The 10,032-nt window shown below is 54.5% G+C and overlaps 1 long non-coding RNA gene across 3 annotated transcripts; it reads left to right on the top strand.

Moving 5' to 3' along the window:
- Positions 1 to 1,003: 1,003 nt before the first annotated feature.
- LOC120228718 lies at positions 1,004 to 6,653 on the top strand. 3 transcript variants are annotated; one of them, XR_005527579.1, is made up of 6 exons: positions 1,004 to 2,739; positions 2,917 to 2,984; positions 5,044 to 5,079; positions 5,176 to 5,298; positions 5,890 to 6,028; positions 6,624 to 6,653. It is a non-coding gene; the product is annotated as an uncharacterized LOC120228718 (long non-coding RNA). The 3 variants fall into 3 exon arrangements; XR_005527577.1 differs by having other exon boundaries at positions 1,004 to 2,984; XR_005527578.1 differs by lacking the exon at positions 5,044 to 5,079 and having other exon boundaries at positions 1,004 to 2,984.
- The last annotated feature ends 3,379 nt before the right edge of the window (positions 6,654 to 10,032 follow it).

Raw genomic sequence — 10,032 nt, forward strand, 5'->3', positions numbered from 1 at the left:
GCGGCCCTTGCTGTGTGCCGGGCCCAGGACTTGGCGCCATGCCTTTCCTGGGGGGCCCTCACCAACACACAGCCTGGGCCCGTGGGCAGCACCGATGGCAGGGCCTGAAAGCCACCCGGACGGCTGGCCCAGGGGGCGTGAATGAGCAAGACGGTTGGGGTGGGGGTGAGAAAATGTGTGGAAAGTTCTCTCCGGCGCGGCATCCATGTAAGCCACTGGCCAACAGCGTTATCACCCGTCGTCATGTGCGAGAAGGCCGGAGCCTCGTCCCCGCGAATGCATCCGCCTGGGGGAACGTGGCGGCCCGGGAAGCAGGAGAGCCCGGCTCTGAGGGAACAGTCAGGGCACGAAGTGTCCACCGAGCTGTCTGCGACCCTCACCACAGGCCAGAAGGAAGGGCCCTCCACTTCCAGACAGTCGCGTCATGCTTGTACAGTCACCCTCAACCCCGTGGAGTGTTTGCTCTGTGCCAGGCACCACCTCAATAACTCAGAGTCCTGCCCCCCTCCCTCCCATGATGCCTTCTCCCACTTTATAGAAAGGAAACGGAGGCCCAGAGAGAGTCGTTAACTTGCCCAAGGTTGCACAGGTAGGAAGCAGTAAAACCCCAGTAAGGCTGGTGTGTGTGGGCTCTGAGCCCCGGGGGGCCTGTGTGCAAGGCAGCTGCCCCTCGAGCTCGCACCTTGGTGTGAGAACTCGCAGCTCCCAGAGGCACCTCCTGGAACTGCAGGCTGTGTCAGGGAGCCACCTACTTCACTCCAAGGACAGGCTGGTCCCGGCCTGGTTAACGGCAGGGTCAGACCACAGACCTCTTGGGCCCATGTTGGCCTGGACCTCCCTCCTGAGTGTCCCACCATCCGTGCTACTGGGGCCCACTCCTCAGGAGGCTCCAACTTGACATACCCAGCCCCTCTGATGACATCATAGATTGCCTGGCTCCTGTGACATCACAGGGGAACATGACCAGGAGAGTCTGAGGCTCAGCCTGGGAGACGGTAACACCTGGAAGCACCCAGGCAGCACCCCAGAGCACCCAGGAGTTCCCAGGAGCATCCAGGAGCACTCAGGAGCACCCAGGAGCACCCAGAAACACTCAGGAGTACCCAGGAGCACCCAGGAGCATCCAGAAGCACTCAGGAGCACCTCCTAGCGCCCAGGAGCACCCAGGCAGTACCCCGGAGCACCCAGGAGCACCCAGGAACACCCAGGAGCGCCCAGGAGCATCCAGGAGCACTCAGGAACACCCAGGAACACTCAGGATTACCCAGGAGCACCCTGGAGCATCCAGGAACACCCAGGAGTACCCAGGAGCATCCAAGAGCATCCAGGAGTACCCAGAAGCATCCAGGAGCACCCAGGAGCACCCATGAGCATCCAGAAACACCCAGGAGTACCCAGGAGCACCCAGGAGCATCCAGGAGCACTCAGGATTACCCAGGAGCACCCAGGAGCATCCAGGAACACCCAGGAGTACCCAGGAGCATCCAAGAGCGTCCAGAAGCACTCAGGAGCATCCCATAGCGCCCAGGAGCACCCAGGCAGTACCCCGGAGCACTCAGGAACACCCAGGAGCGCCCAGGAGCATCCAGGAGTACCCAAGAGTAACCAGGAGCACCCAGGCAGCACCCAGGTGCACTCAGGAGTACCCAAGCACCCAGGTGCACCCAGGAGCACTCTGGAGCACCCAGGAGCACTCAGGATTACCCAGGAACATCCAAGAACATCCAGGAGTACCCAAGAGCATCCAGGAGCATCCAGGAGCATCCAGGAGCATCCAGTAGTACTCAAGAGCACCCAGGAGCATCCAGGGGTACCCAAGAGCAACCAGGAGCACTCAGGAGTACCCAGGAGCACCCCGGAGCACCCATGTGCACCCAGGAGACCCAGGTGCACCCAGGAGTACCCCGGAGCACCCAAGAGTGCCCAGGAGCACCCAGGAGCACCTAGGCAGCAGGCAGCCTACTGTCCAGAGGGCTGAGGCCCAGGCTTTGTGTGCAGGATGCATTCAGCAAATGCCTGTCAGTTCATTGAATAAGCAAGGGAGGAATATAAGTTTTAGCAGCCACCTGGGTCTTTGGTGACACTCAGGTCTGGGTTAGAGTCCCAGATCTGACCCTTCAACAGGTCACTTTCCTTCCTTGAGCCTCAGTTTCTCCATCTGACCTCTCAGGGGGTTTGCGAATGTAAATAAGGCACATAATGCAGCTGCCTGGCCCCCTTCTCCAGCCCTCCCCAGCTTTCCTGCAGCCACTCATTTTGCACTTTCCCCAGAGGACACCCTGGGGCTCCTGGAGCCAGTTCTCCTTACAGGTGGAGCTGGCCATGCCTGGGAGCTAATCTCCTCCATAAAAATATACAAGTATTTGTCTCAGGGCCTTGCTTCCAGAGTCAGCCTAAAATTCATACATAAATCTCTTCCCTCCCCCAGCATGATACCACCTGACATTAGCGTGTAATATAGCCTTTCCTTATCTCAGCAAGCACCTGCAGTGAGTAGGTTCTAATGTTCCTAAGCAAAGGCCTGTACCCTCTTCCCAAGGGCACACTGTGTGTCCCCGATGAAGTAGGAGAGCCAGAAACCTTAGCAAAGCCCCTGTTTTAAAGTGTTTGTTTCAGAAATCAAGCTGACTTGCTTAGCAAGTGCAAGCATCAGAGGACTTCCTTGTCCCTCGATATCGCAAATAAGGTAAAAGAAAACAGGGATTGGATGTTGAGCAAGAGCTTGCTCAAAGCAACCAGGTGAGCAGGCAAAAGATTTCCATTTCCCACTTCCCAAGCCAATAAAGATGGCTGAGGAGATATGAGCAGAAGTTGCTGGGCAGGTTTCCCAGGAAAGCTCCAAAACAGTGTGTGCCCTTTTTGTTTTCTTCCTTCTTCTTCTTCCCTGGAATATATACACGATGGCTGGCACTCCAGTGGCCATTCTGTGACCTTGAGGATGGAGTCAAACTCTGAATGTGACAGAGCAGAAAGACAGAAGGGTGGTAGGTTCTTGATGATGGGCTAGAACTATCCTGGGAGTCCCTGACTTCTGTGACCTGAGAAAACAAACCTCTATTTTTATCTAAGCCACTATTTTCCAGGTCTCTGCTACTTGCACTTGGATACAATTTCTAACTAATAGAGATGCCACTGCAGATATACAAGTTTGGGTCCTAAGTGAAACAACAGGATTCTCTCCCCAGCATCTTCCCAGCCTCTCCCCAACCTGGCCACATGGCCCTGTTCACAAAGTTGACTGCAAGGAGGTGACCCTTTCACATCACTGAGAAAACCACACTAGCTCTGGAGCCCAAATCTTTTTGAGACAAGTGTAGAATTCCAACTTCTAGCATAGGATCAGAATAGGGACAGGTGACACCCGGGTACTCCCCGGTATTGCAGAGAATAAAGACTCTTAGATCAAAGGGAAGCACATGTGACAATTCCAGAACTTGACAGACGTTGCCGAATTGCTCCCCCAAAACACTGCACTGAGTCATGCTCTCACCCATCAGGTCCTTTCCCCACATCCTCAGCAATACTGGGTATTCACTTTTAAATCTGTGCCAGCCTGTTGGGCAGAGTGGCATCTTGTCATTGCGCTTCCTGCCTCTTCCATTCTGGATTCCGTGTTGGGCGTTATGCTGGATGCCTGTGGGCACCTCTGCGTGTGTGGCCTGCTTGTCCTTTTCCAAATCGCTCTTTGTTTGCTTTTTTCTTACTGATCTGTAAGATCTGTTTACATAATGGATTTGAACCCTTTGTCGTGGTCGATAGATTACAAATATTTCCTCAGTTCATCATTTTACTTTCAGCCCCGTTGCGGGGGGGGGGGGGTGGTTGTGTGTTTGTTTTGTCTGGTGTCCGTATTTGGAAGGTTTTCGTGTCCGTGTGGTCGGATTTTTCATTCTTCTCCTTTGTCATTTCTGGTTTCTATGGTAGGAATTCCCTCCTAAGTTCCAGTCCTTGGCCTCCCTCTTCAGACTGACCTGCCATTCGCTCTAGATTTGACTGTCCCTTAGTCCCAGACTTTCTGGTCCTTTTAAAACCAGGTGGCCATCCTTCTACCACTGTCCCTGCAAGAGCAAACTCCAGTACCCCTTGCCTTGCTTGTGACCCCATCTCAGACCCCCACCTCCACTGTCCCCATCCACTTCCCTGACATGCCTTGAGGTCCACCTCTCACTTTCCTCCTTTCTGGAGCCTCAGGAATGTAGCCCGGTCATACTTCTCTGATCTGACAGCAACACCTTTCTTAAGTACAGTCAACACAGCTGCTTATCACCATCCTTTGCCAAGTGGGGCATGCTCCCAGCTCAGCCCCAGGGTCAGCATACAATGTCATGACTTCTACCTGGAGGGAACCATCCAGTCATCCAGAGGATTCTGGAATGACCTATAATCATCTGCAGTTTCCCCCAGGTCTGCTCCTGCTGGTGCCTCCTTCTTGCCTTCTCAGACCAAGCTCCTTCGTGTCTGTCCCTGTGGCTTGAGCCACTTGCAGCTTCTCGCTGGCCCATCCACTCCCCTTATCGAGCCTCATGAAGCACATCGCCTGCACGCCGAGCTGGTCACATGCCATCATAGCCCCCACAGACCAGAAGTCCAGAGAAGGACACAATGCACGCTGCTATAGCAGAGTCTGTGGCTCTTTTATAAACAAACAGGTCATTAGGAGGCTGCTGCCCTTGCCTCCTGGCCAGCAGCAGGGAGAGTGGGGGACACGAACAGCTTTGAAAACACCTCCCCAGGCAGAGCTGCAGGAAGGGAAAAACGAGTCGCTGCCAACACTGCAGCCCAGTGGGCTTCCGGGGGGCCACGTCTGCCCTGGGCCCGCATCCCGGGACACCAGCTCTGGCAGCCTCTTTGTCATTCCCGGCCCCCTGGCCTGGGACTCACAGGATGTCCATGCCAGGGAGGCCTGCCTGGCCGGGAGCGGATGTGTCCCCCCGTGCCCTCCACGGGCTCAGGAAGCCCCCACCCTGCAGATGGCAGGAAGGGGGCCCCTGCGGCTGCAGCAGGTCTGGTTCTAACTCTCCATTCCTGTTTTCGTTGGCAAAGGGCTCAGGCGAATGTGACAGGGGACTCCACTCTCAGGTGAGCTGGGCCGATGACTGGTTCTGAGCTGCTTTGAAGTCTGCTCAAGTCAACACACATTTACTGAATACCCGCTGTATTTTCTTGGTCATCTAGGCGATTTCGTGGAGTGCCTCCTTGTGTGCGAGGCAACCTTCTATGTGCTGGGGATGTGGTCTGGAGCAATGGTGTCCGTTCTGGTCGTCGGAGACGGCATCGAGTGGAGTGGGAGTTGAAAATGTGAGAGATGTGTGCGGTGGACTGCCTGTAAGAAGCAGGGAGAGGGAGTGTGAGCAGGAAGGGAGAGACACCAGCCCGCAAAAGGAGGCAGGCGGGAGGCTCAGCGGGTAGCCTGGCCAGCCTGCTGGTCCTCCAGATCCAAACCAGCTGGGGAGGAGGTTCCTAAAGGTGCCCCAGCTGGTGGTTTGTCAGCGCTTCCTGTGACAGCTTCTCTCTGGAGGGGCGACTGGAGCAGCACAGCTCCAGGGCTGCCGGGCAAGGTGGCACACAGCTGACATCCTGTCGGGGCATGTAGGGGACAGCCCATCCACCAAGCAGCAATTCCCAGGACAGAGACCCAGTGACAGTGTCTTTTTTTTTTTTTTTAACGTTTGTTTATTTTTGAGACAGAGAGAGAGAGGGAGACAGGATCTGAAGCAGGCTCTGCGCTGACAACAGAAAGCCTGATGCAGGGCTTGAACTCACAAACCATGAGATGATGACTTGAGCCCAAGTCAGACGCTGAAACTACTGAGCCCCCAAGGCGCCCCCAAATGACAGTGTCTTTTAAAGGAAGGAAACGAGTCTCTCTTCTCTTTCTTCCCCCTGTAGCCAAGGACATGGCGGTAAACCTCCTTGAGCCATAGGCAAAAGAAACGCCCCTCGGGATGACCAGAGAAGAGCCTGGGTTCCTGAAGGACCACACCAGGCAGAGTCACTATGCCAGCCCTGCACTGCCTGCCTCCAGACTGTATGTGGATTTCACTGTGGTTACCTGCAACCAAACCTGTATCCTAAATGCCAGGTCCATTCTTTTTGTCCACACGAGAACTCTGGCGGACAAATAGTGCCTGGAAAAGATGGAATCAGCCCACAAGCCCCAGCCCTCAGCACAGAAGCTTAGTTGGGGCAGGCAGGGTGGGGTACACAATGACTTTTCCACTGGTAAAATATACATAACATAAAATTTACCATTTTTACCGTTTCAAGTGTATAGTTCAGTGGCTTTTAGCACAGTAGCACTACTGAGCAACCGTCTCAGTCGTCATCTAGCTCGAGAACTTTTCCATCTTCCCAAACAGAAACTCCTCCACCAGCACTGACTCCCCTGCCCCCCCAACTCCAGCCCCTGCTTTCTGTCTCTGTGAGTGTGACCACCCTGGGCGGCTCATGTGAGTGGGATCATGTGGTATCTGTTCTTCTCTGTCCAGCTTATTTCTCTTGGCATGATGTCCTCAAGGTTCATCTGTATTGGAGCAGGTGTCAGAGTTTCCTTCTTTTATTTTCTTTTTTAAAGAATGCATTTATTTATTAAAAAAATTTTTTAATGTTTATTTATTTTTTAGAGAGAAGGAGAGCATGAGCGGGAGAGGGGCAGAGACAGAGAGAGAGAATCCGAAGCCGACTCCGCACAGACAGCAAGAGAGCCCAATGCAGGGCTCAAACTCACACATCGTGAGGCCATGACCTGAGCCAAAGTTGGAAGCTTAACCAACTGAGCCACCCAGGTGCCCCTTCAAGATTTTTTTTTTAAATAATCTCTATACTGATGTGGGACTCAAACCCACAAACCTGAGATCAAGAAATACATGCTCCACAGTCTGAGTCAGCCTGGCACCCCAGAATTTCCTTCCTTTTTGAAGCTGAATATATTCCGTTGCATGTATAGACCACATTTTGTCTTTCATCCATGACACTCAGACTGCTTCTATCTTTGGCTATTGTGAATAATGCTGTTATAAACTTGGGTATAGAGACATCTATTCAAGTCCCTGCTTTTAATTCTTTCTTTTTTAATTCTTTTAAATCTTACACACACATGTGCGTGCCCACACACACACGCACACGCACACCTAGAAGTGGAATTACTGGACAACAGGTATGACATGGCATCTGGCATGATAGCTCTAAGATGAAACTGGAAAGAGCAGTCCTGTGGAAGTGCCGAGAGCAAGGAAGTTAGGCCTGTAGGGAAGGTAGTCAAGGGTGGGTCCTTCATGACACGCCCACCTTCTCATCTGCCAACTGAGGCAGGCACTCCCCACTCAGCCCCAGCCTCTCTGCCCCGCCCGCCTCCCCAGCCCCCGCAGGTCACAGACAGCGCTGGGTCCTCTCCGCCCAGTGCGTGAGCCAGCATGGCCTCTCAGTGCACATGGCTGAGGTCGCCTGGTGCCCAACAGTGAAATGACATCTGCTGTTACTCAGCCTGGCCCCCCTCTGCCCTCCACGGGGCACTCATGGGGTTATCACAGGTGGATGGCCATTGGAACATAAACCCACGGTACTGGGAAGGCTGGGCGGTGGGAATTCCAGAGGAGTTGTGCCCTTCCTCCTATTTTCAAGATTCATCACTCAAAACCAAAAAAAAAAAAACCAAGCAGAGGCTACATGTCCCCTCCACCCAGCCTGCACCCCTGGGGACTGGAATGCTGCCTTCCTCCTTGCTTTGCTCCCACCTATTTCCCTGCCTGGAACCCCCACCTCCTGCTTGGTTAGCATTTTCAGAGGTTATTTATCCCCCCGAGGACACCTCCCCCTGAATTTGCCTGGATCCTTCCCAACTTGCTGGGGGGGCCCCTGTAGCACCTGCTGCAGCACCTTCTATTCTCACACACAGACCAGCAGTTCGCAGGAGCCTGGGGATGGACAGATGGAAGTGGCCGGAATGCAAATTCCTGGGCCCCACCCCAGACCAGCTGACTCCGAAACTGGGCTGGAGCCAGCAATCTGTTTTATTCCTTGATCGCTCTAGCTCCAATCTCCGGGGCTACAGGAGGGCTGGCGAGTGATGCTCAAAGATTGGCAGCGCTGGGCTCTAACGGCTTCCACATCCTTCCTTTCTCTTCTTGTGTAACTCACAGCAAAGCACAGCCACTTAGCTGTACAACCCATCAGCCATATTCTAGGTAGCAATAGAGCCCTTTACAGTCGACCCAGGGAGACTCCCAGGGAAAGTTGCTCTGATCCCAGCTCCACTGATTAGTTCTCCCTGTTCTTGAACTTCAGGGGGACCATGCAGCTGTGTCTGCATCCTCTAGCCCAACTCTGTGAGATGAGTCTACATAGGTGCATGCAAGAGGAGTCTGCTCTTTTTCTTTGCTGTGTCGTATCCCACGGCATGGCCACATCGCACTTTAGCAAGTCGGCTGGTGGAGAACTTTTATATCCAGTTTTTACAGAAGGCAATAGCATCCCAGGGTGGACATAAGCTCTTCTTTCTCCCGGGTGGCCTGGCCCCTTCCCATGACTTCCGACTACTCCAAACTGTCGAAGGGCAAGGTGTTTTCCTCTGTCCGTCCCTGGGGCTGCTGTGCAGCCATTACTTGGGGCCCAGGTCCCAGCAGGACTGGGTCCTCCCAGCCGAGGGAGCTGTTCTCCCAGCTGAGCCAGGAGTGGGTCAGTCCCGTCCGCTGGGGCCAAGCCAGGCCACAGGCCTGGGTGCTGTGACCCAGAAGGCCTCAGGTGTGGGGTTGTACTAGGCTGGGCACTGAGGTTGATGGCATTCTGCTGGCGTCAACTCTTGGAGGCTGGGGGTCCCCGGCTCGGCACGCAGCAGCGGTGTAAGAAATGCTGTCTCCCATGACAGCGCGACACCCTCCCAGCAGGGGCCTCACACGTGGGGAGAGTTTGTAAGACGCTGCCCCGCTGGCTGGCTTTCAAGCGAGGGGAGTAGAGGTCCGCGTGAGGCAGTGGGTACAGTTGTCTTCATGCCAACAGGACAGTCACCCTGGAGATAAGGTGATGGGGGAAGAGGTAGGGCCAAGAGACAACTTCAAGTTCCAGGCGGTGTTCGGAGTCCAGGAGGGGAAAGACTCCAGCTGGGCGGTCAGAGTGGGTGTGGCGTCTTCAAGCCACCCCAGCTTAGGTGTCCGCTTCTGGCCCCGGCGGCCCCGGTCCCCCCCCCCACAGACCAGAGAGACCCCCGGGAATCCAGGAATGGGGGGCAGGTTGAGAAGGCAAGGTGAGTGGCCCCAGGGCCCCTCCCCTATTGAGTCACAGGAAGGGAATGGAAACAGGGTGTGAGCTGAAACAGAGAGGGCCTGGTCGCGCCCTCTTGGGGCCTCACCTGACTCTGAGGTGAGTCCCACCTGCCAAACCCTGGGAGAGCTCTCTTTGGGGGTAAAGTCCTTGCTGCCTCCACCTGAGGAGGGTGGAGAGAAGCCGAGGGAGCAGGGAAAAACTGGGGTAGCCTTTGAGCAGGACTCTCTGGCCCAAGCCTGGGATACTGGGACATATCTCTCAGAGGAAGTTGTGAAATCTTCCTTGGGACTAATTTGGGTTTTGGTTTCGGGCCAACCGGCCTATCTTTATGGCTCTGAGAATGTTTTCAAGTAGTAGACATTCCTTCCAAGACATTGCTCAGTGAACACGAAACTCCTCGGCTCCTTACCCCCCTTCCCTCGCTGGAGGCTGCCCGGTGATATGCCAAAACGCTTTCAGATTTGAAAAGAAGTGATTGGCAACACATAGAACAAAAGGCTGATTTCCTTAATATACAAATAATGGTGGCATTTGGTGAAGGCTCCGTATGGGAGGGAAGTAGCTCTGAGCACCTTGCATGCAGTAGCTCCTGCCAGCCTCATAATAACCCCTTACACAGAGGCATGCTAAGGGTAGGTGACCCAGCCAGCAAGCCCCAGAACCAGAACTTGACCCAGGCAGTGGGGGGGCAGCCTCCCCAGCGGGGCGAGATGCTTTCTTTGTGCTGTTCCGGCTCTTCACAAGCATTAAGTCATGGTAATCCTCACAAGCACC

The sequence above is a fragment of the Hyaena hyaena genome, unplaced genomic scaffold (assembly GCF_003009895.1).
Source record: "Hyaena hyaena isolate Hyena2069 unplaced genomic scaffold, ASM300989v1 scaffold_27, whole genome shotgun sequence".
Lineage (NCBI taxonomy): Eukaryota > Metazoa > Chordata > Mammalia > Carnivora > Hyaenidae > Hyaena > Hyaena hyaena.